The sequence below is a fragment of the Nothobranchius furzeri genome, chromosome 14 (assembly GCF_043380555.1).
Source record: "Nothobranchius furzeri strain GRZ-AD chromosome 14, NfurGRZ-RIMD1, whole genome shotgun sequence".
NCBI lineage: Eukaryota > Metazoa > Chordata > Actinopteri > Cyprinodontiformes > Nothobranchiidae > Nothobranchius > Nothobranchius furzeri.
The window spans coordinates 26,135,505-26,159,142 of record NC_091754.1 but is presented as its reverse complement, the minus strand read 5'-3'; the positions used below and the strand labels follow the sequence as shown (position 1 = coordinate 26,159,142).

Below are 23,638 nucleotides of genomic sequence, written 5' to 3'. Positions count from 1 at the left end.
CAACAAAGGCAGTAAGATAGGAAACTATCCTGACGTCTTTAAGCATCAAATCCAGTGCTTTAATTTTTACCTTAGCGTACTGGGACTTTTTTCCGGGGTACGATGTGTACTGGTAGTTTTTCCAGTCATTTATTAACTGAAATCTACCAGATTTCTGAAAATAATTCTGTCCGTCTCCAAGTAAACACCAGCCACCAAAATACCCCCTTGATATTTTTCTATAGTGAGCACCAGCTTTTATTTTTTTCCACTTCAAGCACTGATCAAAATAACATATTTCAGGGAATTTTAATGTTCGAACCTGCAGCAGCAAGCAAGCAATTCTAAATGAAGCCTCAGAAGTCAAAGCACGCCACTAGAGAGCAAAATGTTTTATTCGGGTTTTTATTTCTGGTAACGCATCAGGTGTCTTTAGACATATGTCAAACAACTTTATCATTGCACCAGTTCTGTCAGGGGTTCTGGAGAGGAGGGTTTGTCAGATTCTCGAACCTCGGAATTGTGAAAGGCAATGTGGTTTCGTCCTTGCTGTGGAACACTAGACCAGCTCTATACCCTTAGGGGGGTCCTGGGGGTGCGTGGAAGTTCGCCCAACCAATCAAGTTTAGTGGATTTGGAGAAGGCATTTGACCGCATCCTTTGGGAGGCCCTGTGGGTGGTCCTCCAGGAGTATGGGGTACCAGGCCCTCTGATGGGGGCTGTTGGTTCCTGCATGACCGGCGTCAGAGCTTGGTCCGCATTTCCAGCAGTAAGTCGTGCTCTTTTCTGGTGAGGGTTGGACTCCGCCAAGGCTGCCCTTTGTCGCCGATGCTCTTCCTTAAAAATAGGGTGAGAAGCTCGGTCATCCGGGAGGAGCTTGGAGTAGATCCGCTGCTCCTCCACATCAAGAGGGGCCAGTTGAGGTGGCTCTGGTATCTGGTAAGGATGCCTCTCTGGTGGGGTTTTCTGGGCACATCTAACTGGGAGGAGACCCAAAGGAAGGCCCAGGACATGCTGGAGGGATTATCTCTCTACTGGCCAGGGAACGCCTTGGATCCCCCTGGAGGAGCTGGTCCATAGCTGGGGAGAGGGAAGTTTGGGCTGCTCTTCTTAGGCTGCTGCCCCCATGACCCAACCCCAAATAAAAGAACAAAAATGGATGGATGGATGTTCCGTCTTATCAGCTGCATGTCTGCAAAGGAAATATTTATTTGTATTTACATAATGAAAAATAAATGTTTTAAATATAATATAAATGAAAAGTCTTTCCACGATTTAGATGAGCTCAGCTTGAAATGTTTTTATTTATACACGCGAAAATATTTTTTTCTTCATAAAGTGAAGAAGCTAGAATAATTCCTTCTTGCTGTTGCGTAACACTGCATTTCTAAAGTAAAATCATATGATGGCCCTCAAGTGAAAGGCTCTCATTCACGAGCTGACTACAGGCCCCTCACAGTTACGCCGGTTTAGGGATGCTCATTTCTCTGATTTTGTTAAGCTCACTTTGATGCACAACAGCTTCCTAAAAAAGGATGAAGTGGGAAATAGAACACATAAAGTCTGAGTCAAAAGTGTAAAATTACCAATTTTACTGCTTGTGTGGCATATTTAAAATATATCCTTATTGCTGAGATTGAAGTAATTCCCTTACATGCTCTGCGTTTTTGCTTCTTGCACCTTTATTTAAATCAGGTGTTGTCTTCAATCTCAGGCTGCGACCAAACTTTTTTCATAGGTTTCTAATTAGAGTCAAATTTCTTTAAAGTCTTTCAAAGAAAATCACATGACTGTTTTTCCATGAGGGTGTCTTGCGCTGGCGATATAACACATTCTACTTTGTAGAAGAGCTTTGTTTGTGTGGAGTAAAATCCTTCCACTGGATTATGAGGTGTGAGAGGTTTTCTGGAGCATTTGTGACATGTTGCTTAAAATGCTCTTCATGGTAGCAACTAGGGATGTCCCGATCCGATCACATGATCGGAAATCGGCCCCGATCACGTGGTTTCAGACCGGGACTCGGACTTTACTTCCCGATCCGGACTCGGATACTGGGGTCAAATTACAGGAGAGCAACTTGGTTCTCCTTAATGGTTGTCAGGCTGCCCTGATGCCCTTAACTTACACACCCAGAAGGAGCACAAAAGAGATCCAGTTTCTACCTATATTATATTATTTACACGGACTCAGAGTAGCGGGGATTCTTTTGAGCAGAGATGCAGAGAGTGGCAGGCAGACCGCTGATCACTCATGAACTCCAGCTGCGTTCTGCACACGGCTACAGTAACATTTTCTATGTCTCTAAGTGGCGTCACCAAAAAATATATAATTAACACACAGTCATTCGTGTCCATTCATTTACTCTCTGGTAAGTTCTGTCTGTATTTTTGCATGACCTGTGGACGCGCTTGCGCTGCCCCAGTTGCAGCGCAAGCGCACACTTCGCTTTTTTTGCGGTCATTAGATCAATTTGATCTGCTAGTTAAAAAGTTACTTGTGAGGTGAAAAAGAAGGAAGCAGGCAGGAGTTTTTCTGGAGGACTGGGAGATGCAGGAAGATCAGAGACAGACAGGACAGGAAGATGGGAAAATAAAAACCAAGAAAACAAAACAAAGTTCTTAAAAAAATAAAATGTAAGTAGATTTATCCCATTACATGTTTGTACCTGTATAAAGCAATAACTTATCAGCATGTAGTATTTATGTAGTTGATACAATTCAGATCATCTTCAAAACTCCGTCCCATGCCCAGGGACGTATCTAAGCATTTTGGGGGCCGAGGCAAAATAGACCCCTGCCAGGTATTTTAAGTTGAAGTGCTATCTGTTTTTATATTAGACTTTTTATATTTGCAATAAAGTCCAAAAGTGAAGAATTTATGTTATTTATTACTTGATGGTTCAAGCTGCCTCACAGAAGTGACCTGTTGTTAAAAATTTAAATAAAGCTAAAAAAATAACCCACCAGGATTTTGGGTTTACAGGTAAAGTCGCATAGTTGTCACACACACCGGCATGGATGTAAATTTCATTTTAGAAGTGTGTGTGTGTGTGTGTGTGTGTGTGGGGGGGGGGGTGTCTTTACAGTATGTTCTAATGGGAAACAGGCTTCAACACAAACAGTTGTTTTCTGCTTGGTCCCAGAGCTCAACCAGTGTCAATTTAATACAGCGTAATATTGTTTTTGGATGGTAAAAATGCAGGGGTCATAACTTGACTTTGGAAAAAGTGTGTGTGTGTGTGTGTGTGTGTGTGTGTGTGTGTGTGTATGTGTGTGTGTGGGGGGGGGGGGGGGGGGACGGATGTTAATCGTACTCGGTAAAAACATGTTTGCCAGAGGGCTGCTAGTCCGTTTGATTGATCACAGCAGTTCATCTCCGTCCTCAGTCTCCATCAGAGTTATTAGAAAAAAAATGAGTTAACTTTACATCCCTGTCTGTTAGTGCAGCCAACCGTGCAGCAAGCTATTACCATTTTACTGTGAAATCAACTAAATAACAGCGATAAAATGCTACAAACTAGCTTATTTTGGCTAGCTTCACTGGAGTTTCAACTGTCTTTTTGCCTACCATCATGGCAAAGGGGGGTGGTGCCATGAGTGGCATGACATCACGTGCAAAGGATCAATACTGATTGGACTTGATTAGAAAAGCCACAAACCTGTCTATATAAGACCTTACAGCTCACAAAGAGCTCAAAGACAGAATTGCGGCAAGGCACAAATCTGGCCAAGGTTACAAAAACATCTCTGCTGCACTTAAGGTTCCCAAGAGCACAGTGGCCTTCATTATCCATAAATGGAAGATGTTTGGGACAACAGAACCCTTCCTAGAGCAGGCCATCTGGCCAAACTGAGCTAACAGACATCTGGGGCAAGAACCTTCTCCAAAGTGCTCAGGACCTCAGACTGGGCCAAAGGTTTACCTTCCAACATGACAATGACCCTAAACACACAGCTAAAATAACCAAGGAGTGGCTTCACGGCAACTCTGTGACTGTTCTTGAATGGCCCATTCTGAGCCCTGACTTAAACCCAGTTGAGCATCGCTGGTGTTCTAAGTACAACCAATGTAATAAATGATTCAACGTCCTTCAGCTCAAGAGGTGTCGTGTTTATTTCTCAGCCCACCGAACTCCCTCTAAAACTCCTCCTACTTCAGGCAACTCTTAACGACATACACACTGTATCTATTCACATGACAGCTGGAGAGACCTAAAATAGGCTGTAAAACATCTGTCTCCAAGGAGGACCAGGTGATCTCACTAGGCTTTGAGAATTAAGTTATAAATGGTTTAGGATGTGCTGGAGATACAATTCAGGTTATGAGACACAAAACATGTTAAAAAAAATCCCAGTTACCATCATTTTAACTCAGGGGCACCAATGAGCTTTCGCCAGATGTCAGGGTGTTTGAATTTAAAAAGGAGGTCATTAAAAGATTCTTCAAGGTAAAATTTCAGATTAACAAACAAACGGTTGTGGTCTGCCAGCTTGAGTCGTAAATATCAGGCCAAACAGTTCTAGTTACTGAATCACCCTTCACCCTTGTGTTTGATTACAGGTTTAAAAATACAATAACCAAACCCAAGTGCATGCTATTGCATAAAATATATGTACCAAATCACTTAAACAAAGTTTGTCTTTGAGGATTCATCACACACATAATCCACATTTCATGAGATTCACGTTTCAGTTTGTCTGGCAGCCAGAGAATAGCAAACATAACCCAGGAGCCGCTGGTTCATCACATACATCATCACGTCCCGTCAGGTGGACTTAAGGACAGGCGCCTTTCAGCCAACATCAACATCCAGTTTCACCGGGGTTGTAACTGAAACTGTGCTCAGCTGCAGGGCTCTCTGTGTGGGGGTGGGAAGATGAGGGCCGTGGGTCTAAAATGGAAGACATCCTAGTTATAGCATCACAGGCGGCATGTTGACAACCGTTCTTCTGGCGTGATGAATTAGTCAAGCCTACCTCCAGGCTTTAGAGTGGATTGGTACCAAAGCCGAGCCATTCCAAAAACTGTTCACTTTCACTGGAGATAATGCTCTTATGTAATGTTACATAATGAGTCTTGTGTTGAAATAAAATCAACCAATAAAATAAATCAAGGCCACCAGTTTGTTTTGCACATACCTCAGCTTTCTCCAATTAAGAGTCAGCTGTTTTAAAACGTGACACCGCAGCGAACAAGCACACCCTTCTTAATCATTCAAATTAAAACACTGTGCGTGTGTGCGTGCGTGTGTGTGTGTGCGCGCGCGTGTGTGCGTGCGTGTGTGTGTGTGCGCGCGCGTGTGTGTGTGTGTGTGTGTGTGTGTGTGTGTGTGTGTGTGTGTGCTGAATGAGGGTAGCTGGTGATTTTAATATCCTGACAATAACGACCTGGAGAGGGCTGCTATGTGTAACGCGTATGACTGTGAGCACCTGTGGAGCTTTTTTGAGATGTTGACATGCTCTGCCCCCTTGTGATGAGAAGATGTCCAAAGCGTCAAGAAGCATGAATCAAAGGGAATTTTCTTTTCTCCTGTTACACTTTTAAGATTCATTCACTGGATGGTGGAATTAAATAAATAAAAAGTAGAGGTGTTTCCATGAATGCTATAAACTTACATTATTATTAAATTACTATTATTATTTCTAAATTAATATTTGCTTACAGTGCCCTCATTTCATCAAAATTATAGAAAAAATAACAAAAAATGTTGATAATTACATTTATTTCCTTTATCTCTTGGTGTAGACGTTAGAGCGCAAAACAAATGTAAGTACATTTAATTAATTTGAGAATTGTTTATTTAATATTCAACAGCTTATTAAAACAACTTTCAAAACCTTTAAATGACATTGAGAACAAGAATTGTTTAACATTTTTAAAATATTTTCCTTTTTAAATTAATTCACAAATATATAGTCACAAAATATGAAATACAAGATGATTTCTGCTCAAAATAACAGGATCTTTTTTCTGTAGATCTGATTTGATTAAAGGGAATGCAGCACAATGCCCTAGTTATTTCGTGTGAATAGCAGAGGTGTGACCAAGTCACTGCTTTGCAAGTCACAAGCACGTCACAAGTCTTTTCAGTCAAGCCTCGAGTCAAGTCCAAGTCAAAGACAACCAAGTCCAAGTCGAGTCTAAAGACAATGATCTGGAAGTCCAAGTCAAGTCTAAGTCCTTACCTTTGACTATTGAAGTCATATTCAAGTCATCTGTCCAACTTCAATTTAATGACAATGATAATAAATAAATCCCAGAAATAAAGCTTCTTAAAGCTTCATTTATTTGCTCCAACAAGCAGGAAGTGCAACTGAAACTGATTCTAAACAAAGTGCTGCTGCATTTAGCAGTACAAGATCAAACCCAGAACCAAGAATGATTTATGATTTTTGTCCATGTCGGGCCACTTTTGTGCTAAAATATCAATGATGCTCAAGTCATCATCAAGTCACCAGATGCAAGTCGATTCAAGTCGCAAGTCATTGGCGTTCAAGTCCGAGTCAAGTCGTAAGTCGAGTCCAAGTCTTGTGACTTGAGTCCACACCTCTGGTGAATAGCCTCAGAATTCTTACATTTCCAAAGTGCTCTATACTTACATTTTGTGTAAAAATCGTTTAACTCTGTGTTTCAAACAAATGAAAACTCTACTTTGATCTTGCATTTTTAAAGAAAATATATTTCTCATTCTTATCGCCAAGGGGCGACACACACACCCAATCTGTCCCCTTTTCCTCCAGCGTTGTCCTGTACTAGTCCCGGCGTCAGTGACGTCACCAACGGGAGCAGCAGCCAAGCGTCAGCAACCACGGTATGAAACCGGAAATACTATTATTTTCCTTCAAAGTGAAAGCTTTGTGTCCTTTTCAGAGTTTGGTGGAAGAAAAATGGGGAAATATACGCAAACAGAGGAATAACACATATGGAAATGAAACATTGATAAAATGAGTATTTAGCCAACACACGCACACACACACACACACACACACACACACACACACACACACACACACACACACACACACACACACACACACAGACAATTTTGTGTAAAATTGCAACGGTTTGGACTTACTAATTGAAGATGTGTGAAGTAGTAATCAGCTGCATTAGTGGACAGCAGCAGTCAGGATAAACACAGTCAAATCCAGCAAGCCTCTTAAATCTCAGATAGTTCATAGAAGTTCAGGCAAACAGTATATTATAGATTTTTCTTTTATAAATGTTGCATTATTTTGCATCAGTCACCTTGACTGGGTAACTAAACACTTGTTTCACACACACACACACACACACACACACACACACACACACACACACACACACACACACACACACACACACACACACACACACACACACACACACACACACACACATTGCCAAGTCTTAGGTGTCTATGTAAAGTATGATATAACAGAAACGTTTATTAAATAGTTTTTGCAAATTCAAAATGTTAGAAAATCATCACTGAATAATCTTCATCTATTCAGCAGCTAATGATGTAAGCTATACTTAAAAACTACAGTCAGTTATTTTTGTTTTGACATTCACAGATCAACAATGACACTAAATATGTGGAACAACCTTCCTTTGAAACACAAAACTGTTCAAAGGTTTGACCATTTTCAATTATTAATCAAGACTCTATGGTATTCACTGGCTCTAAAGTTTGTTTAAGAAGGAATTCCTGCACATGCACGGATAAAAGTTCCAGTTTCAAGGATCCTAGTTTCGTTGCGCAATTATAATTTTTTTATGATCTACTGTTTTTTGTCTTTTTATTAGTATTTCATTCATTCTAAATAATTTCTATTCCTTTAAAATGTATAGTTGATCTTATTTTTGGTCACTGAATGTTGATTTAAATGTGTTTTATACATAAGCCTAAATTTTGTCTTAATCTTGCAGATTTACTTTTAAAATCTGTGATTATGTATTGTATATCCTGTATTAGCAGTTACTAATTAAAACTAATTAATTGAATTATATGTGTTATTTTGAAAGCATTTAGAACATGTTCAACATCAAGAATGAAACTGCGTAAATTTATTTTGAAAGGAAAAGCGGAAGTGAGATGTCAAATCCGGTTAGCTTGAAAAAAGAGATTGTGAGGTGGAGGCAGTCACCCCGCGACGGAAAAACAAGCGAGGACAGGTCGAGACGTACATGCTCAGTCCATGTTTTAAATTAAAGGAAATATTTGTAAGCTGAGGGATTCTTGAATGTGAACCTTATTTCCGTCACTTTCACGCGAGATTAGTTACTTCTCACGCGCGGGTTTGTGGTTTTGTTGAGCGTGTCGCTGTTTGCCCATTGTCACTGGAGTCAACACTAAGGTAAGCCTACAAACCGCATATGAACTGTGTAAGTTGGGTCACCTAAACAGGAAACTTTACACACTCCAGCTGTGTGAGCTTTTATGTTGTTTGTGTTACTTTCTTTCGAAAAGAAAATTTACAAACAGTCGTAAAAGTTTAAACAAAAATGGTAGCTTGTGGTGTCACTTTCTCGCTCCTACGCCTGGTCTTTGTCCACTCAGATGGATTAATACAACTCAAACCTCGGCTAGCTCCAAATACGAAGGCGCCTAAAACATACTTTGTTTTTGGTTCTCTTACATTAATAAAATAAAAAATACCATATATAAATGTAGCATTTTGTAACATCTTTGTTCGCGGTCACTTATTAATAAAGGCCTCTTAGCGAAGACTGCGATCCACATCAGGTCTTGAGACATCTGTTTTGCGAGACATCTGTTCCGTCTGAGTAATCGTCCACATGATGTAAAATTGTCGTTAAACGAGTTTTCAGGTTTATTGAAGACAAATGAGCGGCTTTGTGCGCTGAAGCGCCTGTTGAAGTCGCAACAGTTCACACAATGACCATCACTTTCCTGAAACAGTGCAGATTTGTGACTGGTGCCACATGTCGAGCCTGTCAGTGTTTCTAGTGGCTTTTCATGGGAACTGCACCACGAAATCCCTGCATCACTTCCAGAGGGTGGTCAAATGCATTGTCTGTTCGATTTTGGTCTATTCGTCAATCTGTTTCCGTTGTTGTTCATTTTATGACAAAATAAACCCAGTTTTAGTGCCTAAAAGCAGAAAATTGCTTTTTTCTAGCAGGTAAACTTGCATAAATGGCACACCCATTCTGCAGACACACCCTCCATCGTATCAGTCTAGTACAAGGTGCACTCGGCTATGACAGGTATGTGCGTCATGTAATGGGCTACTAGTCAAGTATGACAGGAACTTCCATTACATCATGTCTTGATGTAAATACGAATGTTTTCTAACATTTCTCATTTCATAAACAATATAAGTTTAGAAATAAATTATCCACATGAAAACAACTGCAAGGGGTTAGGGCAGGTAGAGAGTCTTCATTCATCCCCGCGTTGCCCTTCACCTGCATGCGTGGTTTTGTTTTCATCAAAAGAATTCTAAAAAAGCATTATTGCGTGAGAAAATATTAGCAGCCGTTAATTATTGCATTAATGCGATAATGATGCATTAACTTTGACAGCCTTAATAAAGGTAAAAATAGTGCTCAATAGGGCTGCACAATGCATCACAAATATATCATCTTCGCAATATCGGCATACGCATATCGCAAAGAACAGAATAAAACAAAATGGTCAGCTCAAATGCTTGCTAGACATAATGCTAAAGGTTCTTATAGGTTACGACACTTAATTTGGATGGTTAGCAAACACCTGAATAAGCTTCGTTCTGCTTCTTCCAGGATCCACTGATTGTTCTTGTTCATTTTCTTTTTCCGTTTCCTCACATCTTTTGATTACAATCGTTGCATTTCCCATTTTTTATGATATTTGATAATTTTTGTTCTTGAGTTAAGTATTTTTTTATTTCAAGTCATCATCATCATTGCAATATTAATCACTGTTATCACGCATAGCAGCTTTTCATGATATCGTGCAACACTACTGAAAACACACCCTGCTAGAACTCACCAGTAAAATCTAAAGTGCATTCAAATTTTTCTGTAAACTGTAAACAAAACGTTTTGATGCTCCTGAGTTAGCAGCAGTGTCATCACAACAAATTCATTTCTGAGACTCTAAACTGAAACTTTCTATGTGGTTATCTGTGCATGTGCCGGGCTTTAAATTGGGTCAACTAAATATATTGGCCTGTGCTGATGTAAAAGGTAAATTGTTAAAATAATGTTTTAACCAAGATAAATTTAAAGTAAAACATTGAGTCAATTATTCATTCAAAGTGTAAAAACAATTACTTAAATAGACCCAGGTGGTTGATGTGCTGCATGAGTGTTTGTAATGTTTCCTGCTTCCTGTTTTCTTTCCATTTATCATTTATTATTAACATTTTGGAAACCATTATTAAAAAAACAATAATCTTTCTCGACTGGAAAAGGGCAGCTTGCCAACTCTGGGTCGGGAGAGAGGGCCTGCCTCAAGTGAAGGAGTTCAAGTTTCTTGCGTCTTCTTCGAGAGTGAGGGAAGGAGGGAGACATCAACAGGCGGATTGGGGCAGCGTCTGCAGTGAAGCGGACGCTGAACCGGTCTGTTGTGGGGAAGAAGTAGCTGAGCCGGAAAGCAAGGCTCTTGATTTACCAGTCAATCTACTGCCCAGTCCTCACCTATGGTCATGAGCTTTGGGTAATGACCAAAAGAACAAGATTGGGGATACAAGCGACCGAAAGGAGTGTTCTCCGCGGGGTGCCTGGACTCAGCCTTAAGCCTGATTCATGCTTCTCCGTCAGCTCCGCAAGGGACAGACACGCACGGACTGACGGAAGCGTTTTGCTCTCATACTTCTCAGTCTCCTGGGTAGTGTTGCAAAGCAATTCCCCGGCAGGACAACAGAGGGCGTAGCGCTGTTCTGTGGTATCCTGTCATGTATCCGATCCAAGGTGGTGTGTTTGTATTTTGTTTTTTGTATACAAGAGACTTTTTAACATGGACAAATTTGTCTCTCATTCTCCTCCACCTCTTCATGCGCTCGCCACCTCTAAACCCACGTTTCCTGTCATTTCCATCCACAAATAAAATGCTTTCTGCGCATCTTTTCACTCCTTCAGTCACGGGGGAATTAAACATTCATATTTTAGGGTTTTTTCGTGAGATATTCTTCAAGCTACTCCGTGTCTGCCGCTAATTATTCTCGGCTCTCTTTATGTTTTTGAGGGCACAATGGCGGCGGTGTAGACGACAGCGGTGCCCTGACCAATCGCAAGCTTGCATTCTCCGTCTCATTCGACGGATGTGTAAAAAAGTGGGCTCGACTCCGTATGTACTTGCGTCCCTGCCGGGGCCCTAAGCAAGGACGGATAATGGCGTTGCTATCTCCGCACTGACGCAGACGGAGAAGCATGAATCAGCCTTTAGGGATAGGGTGAGGAGCTTGGACATTTGGGAGAGACTTGGAGTAGAGCCGCTGCTCCTCCATACTGAGAGGAGTCAGTTGAGGTGGTTTGGGCATCTTGTTTGGATGCCTCCTGGACGCCTCCCCAAGGAGGTGTTTCAGGCATGTCCTGCTGGCAGGAGGCCCCCTGGTTGCCCCAGGACACATTGGAGAAAGTACAACTCCGAACTGGCCCAGGAACGCCTTGGGGTCCTACTGGAAGAGCTGGTGGAGGTGGCCGGGGAGAGGACAGGCGACCTGGACCCAGATAGGCGGAAGAAGACGAGATGAATAAACTTTCAAAATAAGTCCTTCATCCTTGCTTTTCCAAATATGAAAATTATTCTGGTTTTAACAGTTTTAGAGAGGTTGTGGATAATATCCAGGTTTGATTATGCTGGAGAAAGCAGGTTAATAATGTTTCTTTTTACCAGATTTCATTGTTGTTGCGACTTAGCCATGGCTACTGAATATTTAGTGCTTTTAAATTTGTTTTTGCACAAATTAAGCAAATTTTATGGCCTGGAAAGCCATACTATATACGTGAATATAGTCTGGCCATGACCCATAGACAGAGCTCAGTCGTAGGGCAGAATCTATGGTTGTCTTTCAAACTGTCTCCTCATGCTGTTGGACAACTGTTAAGCTACAAACATGCTACAGATGTCGGTCTAGGGGGCAGTCTGCCATCTACTGTAAAAGAAGACGTAAATACATCATTTTTCTAAATAAAGGAGTCAAGTATACCTATGTTCTCTTGACTGAAAGAAAAGTCTCGGTAGTCCAAAGTTGATGCCAAAGCATTTCAAATGAGCCGCTGCCATCTTGTTCTGCTCCAACACATCATCCCACCCACCAAACCCTAGCCTGGCCTGCCGGACTCGTCCTCTGTTTAATTCTGCACAGAGAAAGAGTCTGGTAACTCACAGGCAGAGAGGCACTTGAGGGGCAGGACTAGGCAGCTCAAAAATAACCAATCAGAAAAAAGAAGGAAATACCGACTGTACCGCACAATGCTGTAGTTTTTTAGCTGTAGTAGAAAAAAGGTGTCTGGCAATGGCACAAACACCCTTATTTAAGAAATTTTTTTTTAGAAGAACTGCTTTTAGTGCTTCTACTTGTTGTGGTTTTAAAGACATTCAAGTCATTTAGAACAGAGGAAAGAGCCGCAGCAAACTCTGCCGCTGTCTTTGTTGTTTATGAAAAACTGAGCGTCTCTATGTGTGACGTCCGCGACGCTGTAGTTTTTTAGATGTAGTCAAAAATAGCGCCTGGCGACAGCGCAAACATCTTTCTTTACAAGAAAGATTTTTAGCGCTTCTACTTGTTTTGGTTTTAAAGACATTCATGTCATTTAGAACAGAGGAAAGAGCCGCAGTGAACTCCGCTTCAGTCGCTATGTTTATGACAAACTCGGTGTTATGGTGTGTGACGCACGCTACTCAGCACTGATTGACTCGGGGGATGTTTGAATAGGAGAGTTCCCAGACCTTTTCTCTGTGCAGAATTAAACAGAGGAGGAGTGTGGCAGGCCAGGCTAACCAAACCAATGAGAGTGCTGTAATTAGCATAACACAATACTGATCAGGCTGACGGTAGGCCTGTTGAGGCTCCTATAGAATGTCCAGACCAACATTCAGAGCAAAATCATTTTATTTCGGCAACGTCTGTCTAGATAGGTAGGCTACAATTTATTAGCACAATATTGTACTTGAGATCAATTTAATTGCTGTTTTATACATATTTAGGTTAGGGGTGTCCTGTTCTGATATCGATATCGGAAGTTAAATCCATTTTGGCCCAAAAACACTGTATCAGATTAAATTGGACGGCATCAAAAGTCTCTGATGTAAGCAGTCCTTTAAGCTTCACATTTTTGCAACCAATGGTAAAAAAAAATCTTTTTTTTTCATACTTACCGTTATTGGCTCTTGTTCTCCAATAGAGCTCCGGACGTCACGTGACTCTCAGAGAGTAGACGCCATGTTGGCAGGCAACAAAGGTAAACAAAACGAATGGGATCGGCTTGGATTTTACTCCGTCGGAGTTTACTTCACACTTTAAAACAGAAGAAATCGTTTTATATAGTCAGAAACTAAATAGGCTTCATGTCACCTACTCTTGTTAGTAGGTGACATGAAGCCTTTGTAATTATCATAATGTTGTTCTAGAACTGACCAATAACAAACTCCCTCATCTTTTTCTTCTCTTTTCAAAATGTCAGTCCAGCAACATGGTTACAGATGAAGCGATAGTGCAAATCTTCTTTCTTCTGTATGTTTGGTCACACTGTAATGAGATCAGACTAATTGATCTGCTGATCTTTCTCTCTTGCTTAATGCTGCGTAAATGTCCCAACACACCTGCAGGTGTTAAGTGCAGCACAACACATAGTTCTTGCAATAGACTGAATATCTTCTCTCAGATCATCTTTTGGAAGGTGAACTCTGAACGTATGTGTTCCTAACTGGGTCGTTAGACTTTTTATACTTTTTAGTACGTAATTTTAGACCTTTGATGGCAAAATCCTTTTTTTCTCAGCTGAATTTTAGCATCATATTTGTCTCTTTCAGGGAATTCTAAGCCCTGTAGGAGGGAGATGGGAATTAATAAGCGTAGGAACAGATGGGCGGTCAGTAGACAGAACAGTGATGATAACAAAATAAAGGCCATTCCATTAATCATCTGTAATCTGGGAAATGGTTTCTTGTTAAACTGACAGGACATGCAGTCATGAGCATGATCTAGTAGAAAGGCATATGGTAACTAATGCAGCGCGTGTGGCCAGAGAAAAAAATCTGTTTTTTTAGGTAGAATTGTCATTTCTTTTGATTTACATGTTACATGGCCTGTATTTGTATAGTGCCTTCTAGAGTACTATAACCCCCCAAGGCACTTCACAACACAGTCATTCACCCATTAACATACGCATTCACACGCTGGTAATGATGAGCTACATTGTAGCCACAACTGCCCTGTGGTGCACCAACAGAAGGGAGGCTGCCGAACACTGGTGCCACCAATCCCTGCAACTGTCACCAGCAGGCAAAGTGGGCTATGTGTCTTGCTCAAGGACACAACAGCCACATTCTCTGCCGGGCGCTGGGATCGATCCTACAACCAAGGACAGCCTACTCTTACCTTCTAAGCTACTGCTTCCCTATCTTAGAATCATATCATTTGTATACCTTAGGCAAGAGGACATGGGTCAAATAACTTATCCCTCTATTCACCCGCTAATGACAAACATCTTTTATGCACCGTAGCACCTGTCTTTGTTCTGATTATTAAAGCCTTTCATGGCAGACAAACGATTGTTTTCCAAAGCTATCGTTTTTTTGTATGTCCTGAAAATATCTTTGTAAACACAAAATCTAGTAATGTTTTCATTCACATCAAAACACAAAAGAATGACCAAAGGTCATAACTCTGCCAGATACACCAAAAACAGGAAACAAGTTCTGAGAGCTGGTCCATGAAACTTAAGCTGGGAAGGATGGAGGTATTGATAAATGATAAATTATTAAATCACCAGAACCCCTTCCTTTCACCACATCACCCCGGTTCTTCAACAGCTTCACTGGCTCCCAGTTAAATTCAGGTCCATCTTCAAAATTCTCCTCCATACCTTCAAAGCAATCCATAACCTCTCTCCTCCATATATTTCAGACCTTATAAGTATTCACACCCCATCCCGTTCTCTCAGATCATCTTCTTCCATCCATCTTGCGGTTCCTTCTGCCCGTCTCGCTACCATGGGGAGCAGAGCTTTCAGCCGCTCTGCTCCTCGTCTCTGGAACTCACTTCCCCCAGACATCAGGAACATCGACAGTTTTACCCTTTTCAAAACAAAACTCAAAACACATATGTTTAAATCTGCCTACAACCTCTGATTTTATTGAACTGTTTCTCTCTTTGTTTTTTCTTGTTTGGGTTTTATTATTGTTTTATTGTATTTTATTAAGTAATTTCTGTCAAGTGACCTTGGGTGTTCTGAAAGGCGCTTTTAAATAAAATGTCGTCGTCGTCGTCTTCCTCCGCTTATCCGGGTCCGGGTCGCGGGGGCAGCATCCCAACTAGGGAGCTCCAGGCTGTCCTCTCCCCGGCCTTGTCCACCAGCTCCTCCGGCAGGACCCCAAGGCGTTCCCGGACCAGATTGGAGATGTAACTTCTCCAACGTGTCCTGGGTCGACCCGGGGGCCTTCTGCCGGCAGGACATGCCCGAAACACCTCCCCGGGGAGGCGTCCAGGAGGCATCCTGACCAGATGCCCAAACCACCTCAACTGGCTCCTTTCGATCCGGAGGAGCAGCGGTTCTACTCCGAGTCCCTCCCGAATGTCCGAGCTCCTCACCCTATCTCTAAGGCTGAGCCCGGCCACCCTACGGAGGAAACTCATTTCGGCCGCTTGTATCCGCGATCTCGTTCTTTCGGTCATTACCCAAAGCTCATGACCATAGGTGAGGATTGGGACGTAGATCGACCGGTAAATCGAGAGCCTGGCTTTCTGGCTCAGCTCCCTCTTCCCCACGACAGATCGGCTCAGCGTCCGCATCACTGCAGACGCCGAACCAATCCGCCTGTCGATCTCCCGATCCCTCCTACCCTCACTCGTGAACAAGACCCCGAGATACTTAAACTCCTCCACTTGAGGTAGGACCTCTCCCCCGACCCGGAGGTGGCAAGCCACCCTTTTCCGGTCGAGAACCATGGTCTCAGATTTGGAGGTGCTGATCCTCATCCCAGCCGCTTCACATTCGGCCGCGAACCTACCCAGCAAGAGCTGAAGGTCAGAGCTGGATGAAGCTAGGAGGACCACATCATCCGCAAAAAGCAGAGACGAGATTCTCCTGCCACCAAACTCGACACACTCCACACCACGGCTGCGTCTAGAAATTCTGTCCATAAAAGTGATGAACAGAACCGGTGACAAAGGGCAGCCCTGGCGGAGTCCAACCCTCACTGGGAACAGGTCCGACTTACTACCGGCTATGCGGACCAAACTCACGCTCCTCTGGTAAAGGGACTGAATGGCCCTCAACAGAAAGCCACCCACCCCATACTCCTGGAGCGTCCCCCACAGGGTGCCCCTGGGGACACGGTCATAAGCCTTCTCCAAATCCACAAAGCACATGTGGATTGGTTGGGCAAACTCCCATGCCCCCTCCATCACCCTTGCAAGGGTATAGAGCTGGTCCACAGTTCCACGGCCAGGACGAAAACCACATTGCTCCTCCTCTATCTGAGATTAAACTATCGATCGGACCCTCCTCTCCAGTACCTTGGCGTAGACCTTTCCAGGGAGGCTGAGGAGTGTGATCCCCCTATAGTTGGAACACACCCTCAGGTCACCCTTCTTAAAGATGGGGACCACCACCCCGGTCTGCCACTCCCTAGGAACTGCCCCCGATGACCACGCAATGTTGTAGAGACGTGTCAACCATGACAGCCCTACAACATCCATAGCCTTGAGATACCCAGGACGAACCTCATCCGCCCCCGGGGCTCCGCCGCTGTGTAGTTGTTTGACTACCTCAGCAACTTCTGCCCCCGAGATCGGACAGTCCATCCCCAGGCCTCCCAGCTCTGGTTCCTCCTCGGAATGCGCATTGGTGGGATTGAGGAGCTCCTCAAAGTATTCCTTCCACCGTCCGACTATAGCCTCAGTTGACGTCAGCAGCTCCCCCTCCCCACTGTAAACAGTGTGAGCGAGTTGCTGCCTTCCTCTCCTGAGGCGCCGGACAGTTTGCCAGAACCTCTTTGGAGCCGATCGATAGTCTTTCTCCATGGCCTCACCAAACTCCTCCCACGCCCGAGATTTTGCCTCGGCAACTGCCACTGCTGCACCCCGCTTGGCTATCCGGTACCTGTCTGCTGCCTCCGGAGACCCACAGACCAGCCACGCCCTGTAGTCCTCCTTCTTCAGCCTGACGGCTCCCCGAACCTCTGGTGTCCACCAGCGGGTACGGGGGTTGCCACCACGACTGGCACCGGCCACCTTACGACCACAGCTAGCAACAGCCGCCTCGACAATCGCAGAGTGGAACAAGGCCCACTCGGACTCAATGTCCCCCACTGCTCTCGGGACGTGGTCAAAGCTCTGCCGGAGGTGGGAGTTGAAGACCGTCTTGACAGGTTCTTCTGCCAGGCGTTCCCAGCAGACCCTCACTATGCGTTTGGGTCTGCCAGGTCTACGCGGCATGTTCCCTTGCCATCTGATCCAACTCACCACCAGGTGGTGATCAGTTGACAGCTCCGCCCCTCTCTTCACTCGGGTGTCCAAAACATACGGCCGCAGGTCAGATGATACGACTACAAAATCTATCATCGACCTGTGACCTAGGCTGCCCTGGTACCAAGTGTACCGGTGGGCATCCTTATGTTCGAACATGGTGTTCGTTATGGCCAAACTGCGGCTTGCACAGAAGTCCAATAACAAAACACCTTGAACCGTCACCTTATCGTGGTGGAGGAGTTTGAGTGCCCTAATGATCCTAGGAGCTATGTTGTCTGGGGCACTTAGTGCCCCTGGTAGGGTCTCCCATGACAAATTGGTCTTAGGTGAAGGGTGAGACAAAGAACGGTTCGAAGGATCTTTCATGGCGGTGAAAACGAAGAGTCGGAGTACCCGGCCCGGAGGGTTACCGGGGTCCCACCCTGGAGCCAGGCCTGGGGTTGGGGCCCGTGAGCGAGCGCCTGGTGGCCGGGCTTTCGCCCATGGGGCCCGGCCGGGCCCAGCCCGAACCGGATACATGGGCTCGTCCAACTGTGGACCCACCACCCGCAGGAGGAACATGAAGGGTCCGGTGCAATGTGAATCGGGTGGCAGACCAAGGCGGGAGCCTTGGCGGTCCAATCCCCGGACAAGAAAACTAGTTTTTAAATAAAATGTATTATTATTATTATAAATGCACCTGTTAACAGGTTTTTCCACCTGCCATTAAACAATAGAAGAAGAAGACAGACTTCTATGCCTGTGGGATGAAAACTGTAAACATAAGGAGGATGTCAAGTGCAAGAAAAATAGCCAATTTCTTGTGGATTAACAACAGAATGGAACCTATTGTTTGTGTGGCCTTAAACAAGAAAAATACAACAGTGCAGGACTGTGTTGATTGAAAGTTACTCTGATAAAATAAAGCCATCCTGTTTCCAAATTAGAGGTTGTGTCTTTGAAGCTAGGTAGCACAGGGAATACATCCAATCATAATATCATCATCTTTAGCTCACTCAAACCTTAAATGATGTTTAAGTTTGTGATGCTGGCTGCTTGGTACACATGAGCTGTCCACATGCTGAAAACGCGACTTATTGCATCTGCGGCTCTGACCCAAAAAAACAGAAGAAAACCAATGGGTGGAACACATTTTATTACTCGTTATTGGCATCATTGAACTGTGCAAACATTAAACTGAGTAGCTGAATTGATTATAATTCCCCTGGAAATACCTCCATTCCACGGACATAGCTGCTCTTTTGCTACCCAGTTGCTTAGTCACGTTGGTGACTTAAATGGTTTATGCAGCCCGCTACTGTACTTCGCCGGCCGCTTCTTTTTAAGTGGCTTGCATTCATTTTTATGTTGCCTTGCAATCGCTTACTGTGTTTGTGTGTAAACTAAAGCTGTTTTAACAGGACCATAGCGTTTGCAAAACGGGATTTGCCGCAGCTCCCTGGGGAGGATTTTGGCATTTATAGTAGCGAAGCTGAAGCTAAACTGCCATCAGACACCTCTCCAACCAAGACGGGATGAAGGGAGGTGCCCCCCCCCCCCCGCATGTGACGTGCAGGGTTTCGCATTCAGCGTCGGATGGAAGACATGTCAGACTGATGAAATTTCTTTTTCAGGACCTTTAGCTTTGATTTCACCTGCTTTTTGTCCCGCTTGATGCTCAGCCAGTTTTTTCACCACTCTGTCGAACAGCTGGCTGTCTCACCGTCCCCGTAAAAAGGCGACTAATCTGTTCGTTCGCTCGCATCGCCAAAAGCTCCATGGTCTCCGCATCCGTCCAGTTTGCCATGTTGTAGGTGGTTGAAAGATACTAGCGAGAGGCCATGTTTATATCCCTTCCGGCCGGCACTCGGTGTGCAGTATATATCACTAACGCGACCACTCTCTTTTGAGGGGCCCTCCCACAGTCGCTCCAAAGGGATCAGCGGGGCTGACACGCGTTTAGCCGTCAGAGGCGAGGGGCTCATGCGGCAATATTACTATGAGGCTAAGCGCATCAGAATCAAGTTTTATCACCTTTGCTCCTTGCTGCATTTACGAGACCCACAAATTCGGATTTATCACTCTATAATGACGCAATGGTCTGTCTTATAAAAGAGGCTTAATACTGTCTGTTAGAGGGAAACAAAGCTTTTGTCACTCTGGTATTGGTTTGCTGTATTGGAGCACTGTTGTGATGGCCCCAATGAAAACCTTTGTAAATATGCCCTCATAGTCTATTTTTAAATTAATTTAATTTGTGTTGTTTAGACCTTTATGCCTGTAGTTTCAGTTGTCATTTGTCCCTCGTCTGATTGTCCTTCGTCTCTTATCATCACACCTTTCCCCTGCTGTGGGCCTTGAGTTCCCAATTCATACCCAACAACTGGCCTCTCATTCTGTTGGCCTCAGTGTCCTTGTGTCACCGCTGGGCACCAGGCCTAATCCTACTCTGGGATGTGGGGGTGGGGGTTGGAGGGCAAAGAAAGAACGAGAGTCTGGGAGGAGGGGGTGAGGCTGTGAGTAAATCTGGTTGTAGGACAGTGGTACTATCTCAGATTTCACACTCTGTCATCCAACGAGCTTTATAGTGCAATTGGTTATCCTGAAATGCTGGAAAATGATGTTTGAGACTAAGATGGGAGTGAGCTGACCCTTCCCTGAAAATTAAGTAAAAACACTAGTCATTGTTGCTGTACTGATAGAGATAGCACCATTTTTCTAAATAAAAACATTTACCATAAAAAGAGCATCTTTTTGGGATTTACTTTTGTTTCCTGGGATATATGGAATATTTTATCTGGGAAAAGCCAGTCAGTCATGGGAGTTGACTGCTTGCATGCTCAGGCAGGAAGCAGCTCTGAGACACATTGTTCCAGGTCATGTGCAACTTACAAAATTTGTTTTCAACTCCCTAATTTGCTTGAAGTCTGTAAAAGTGGTGAAAGGCCCATCTTTCTCTGGAACGTTTAAAAAACCAGTAGGCATTGTGGAAGATTCACACAGACCAGGATGAAATTTTACCTTTCTTGTTTAATGGGGTGGATTATTATTATTATTATTATTGTTATTAATATTATGATTATTATAGGGGTTTTTTTGGGTGGGGGGAGAGCTTTTTGAGACGTTCTAGGGAAATTATGCACATCTTCATCCTCACTGGAGAGAGAAAATGTCGCCTCAAATTCATTAACATCTGTCAATCTGGTAATTAGTTATCGGGTTTAACCGCTCCTCCATGTCTGACTTTAATTTGTGTATGGGTCATGTTAACTAGCAGAAAATTGTTTTTTGGGTCATAAGGAAAGATAAAACTCAGCAATCCTTAAATATGCAGAAAATTAATTATCTATGTACACTAGGATTGCAACGATTATAAAATGTGAAGCTGAGAAATAATCACAGTTTCACAATTACCACGACTGTTTTACATGAATTGATTTCACATTTGTATTAACATGTATAAATCACAGACACATATACTATGAAGTATTAATAAAATGAATGATTGCAGTGTGTATAAAGGTGGGGGACACCAGTGCTCCATTTTCAGGACTTAGAAGTGAGCCACATCCCAGCTGAGCTTCAGACGGCAGGGTTTGGAGTCTTATTTCCTGATAGTTTTTTTTTGGGGGGGGGGGTCGCGCAGTCTGTCCCGCAGCGCTCCTCCGTGAGAGCCGGGTGGGGGGTTTGCACACGTTCCGCTGCTGTTTCTCACCAGTACCAGCTGATGGATGACTCTGGTTTTGTTGCGCCGTTCGTGTCAGTGGACACGGTAGGGTCGGGGAGGAGGGCGGAGCATAATGCTTAGCCTGGCGGGTAGGGTTGGGCATCGTTTGATTTTGAACGATTCTGATTCCAATTCCTCGTTTCGATTCCGGTTCCTATCGATTACCGATTCCGATTCTTTCAAGACATTCTATGTTTTAAATGAGCCAGATAACCACAGGTCCTACTTGATGAAATAATCTTAACTTCAACATGAATTTTAATTCTATGAACACTAACATCACCTTCATTTAGACAAAAACATGTTTTGGAGAAAAAAAGACTTGCAGCACAGCCAGTGTGTTTGTTTCTGACCATAACCAAAGTCTGGAAGAAGCCTCTGGGATGAGAGGCTAAATGTCTCCCAACATATCCAGAAACGTCCAGCTGTTTTCCTACCTGCAACAGCAGCATTCAGTCAGAACAGAAAGTGAAACTTAAATGTAGCTGCTGTCAGTAACAATCTAACAGATTTTAAACATTAAAACTCTCAACAGAAATAGTTCAAAAAGGAAATAAAAAATGTTCTTTATTATTATTATTATTATTATTATTATTATTATTATTTATTGTGGCAGAAGCTGGCATGGTCCGCCACAGAGAAGCTTCTCTAGCATGACGACTTTAATTATTCTGGAGGTTCAGCCTTCTGATGCTCACGCGGCTGCGTCTGACTGCTCCGTGTGTTTTTATTTCTGTATTGAGACAAACTCACCGTCCAGAGTTTGTTCTTTAAAGCTTCTATTAAATCCACCGTGTTGACATATTTTAGCAAGTTTTCTCTACGCCGCAGGAGTTAAAGTTTACATTACAAAGTAAAAGTTCGGCAGATGCATTTGTTTATATTTGGCTGCTGCGTGCCGGGTGGGGGGAGGGGGGACTCGGTGCTGCACACAGACAGCTGGTGTGATCAGCTCTGAAAAGCGTTGATCACAATTTGCAGATCATGTTTATTTTTCATGGAGATCGGCCGCAGATTTCTCTTTCGTCGGCATTCTAGGAATCGAAATAAAAATTTTTGAATGATTCCTGGAAAAATGAACAGTTGGAACCGGTTCCAATCGATGCTCGATACCCAACCCTACAGTGGCGGGTGACCAAGCAAAACCTGGCATGCCGCCAGGCTTATAAAACGCTGGGGGAAACCCTGTATTTTCTATCAGAAGCTAATGCAGGAGAAAGGTGTAGGAGGCTATTTTCATGTTCAGCCTGCATGAAAACTCTAAATCAAATTTGAAAATGGTTTTCCAGTGTTCCACACCTTTAATATAGTTGCCTAATAGCCCGTTTGAGTTTCTGTAAAGAGACAAAAAGGTTTAACTGTTGACAACGGGTCAGGGTTAGCACTGAAGGTGCTAAATTCCTGCTAGTCCAGTTATTATGAATTTCCTAAATATATTTTCTACATGTTCATATCTTTATTTTCAAATTTCATCAGTAAGAATGTTATTTGGACAAGAATAAATTATTATATTGTTATGTAGAGCAGTAATTACAGAGAGGTAATCTGCCTTTAACTTCCTGTCTGTGCCACTATTTGGATTACACAGCCACCCGGCAGCTGCTGCAGAAGATCATACCTGGTCCGTCGCTGGAGTTTCTATGACTCCTAAAGAATTCAGCAATTGTTTTTGAGTTTGTTTGATTGTGTTGTTGAATGCCAAGGCTTTGATAGGCCCTTCACGCTCTAATTGATTTAATTAGGTGGACATTTCCCCCCTTTGGCTGTGCTGATGCACAAACTCAGCATGCAGGGACACATGGAGTTTTCTCCCACAGAGCTACATGGGCTTTGCTTATCTGTTTTTCACAGAATGATCCAAGTTTCCCTCGGAGCACCACAGCCCACGCAACATCCCTTGGTGGTTCATCCTCATTAACAAGCTTGTACCACTGAAGTTGAAGGCATAACATAAGCATATGAATGGCATAACACTCAAACATGACAAATGCTATGTTATTTTTGTTCATTTTACTCGTTTCTATTGAATGTCCTAAACAAAACAATATATATATTTTTTAATTCTCTTCTTTCTTTACTTTAGCAACTAAACATGATTAGAAAACCGTTCAATACAAAACAACATGCTATCACCTAAATATATTCATAATTAAACTATGATCAGTAAAATTTTATGCATTTCATTAACATGTAAGCTACTGGAAGTGCTTGTGTGAAAACGTATTTTCACACAAGACCTAAAATTACTTTTGCCCCCGTTCGAAAATAAGCGCATTTTTGGTATCAAAATGCATCTTTTAAAATTTACGAACGTCATATGTAACAA

General features: G+C 43.2%; 1 protein-coding gene across 2 annotated transcripts in view; it reads left to right on the top strand.

Moving 5' to 3' along the window:
• The first annotated feature begins 8,065 nt into the window (after window positions 1–8,065).
• The window catches only part of nck2a (NCK adaptor protein 2a), a 65,493-nt gene continuing 49,920 nt past the window's right edge, over window positions 8,066–23,638 (top strand). Inside the window, exon 1 of one of the 2 annotated variants that reach the window (XM_015966158.3) lies at window positions 8,066–8,318. The gene's annotated coding sequence lies outside the window, so the exon portion shown is untranslated. The remainder of the gene's footprint in view (window positions 8,319–23,638) is intronic. The other variant, XM_015966157.3, reaches the window with a different exon arrangement.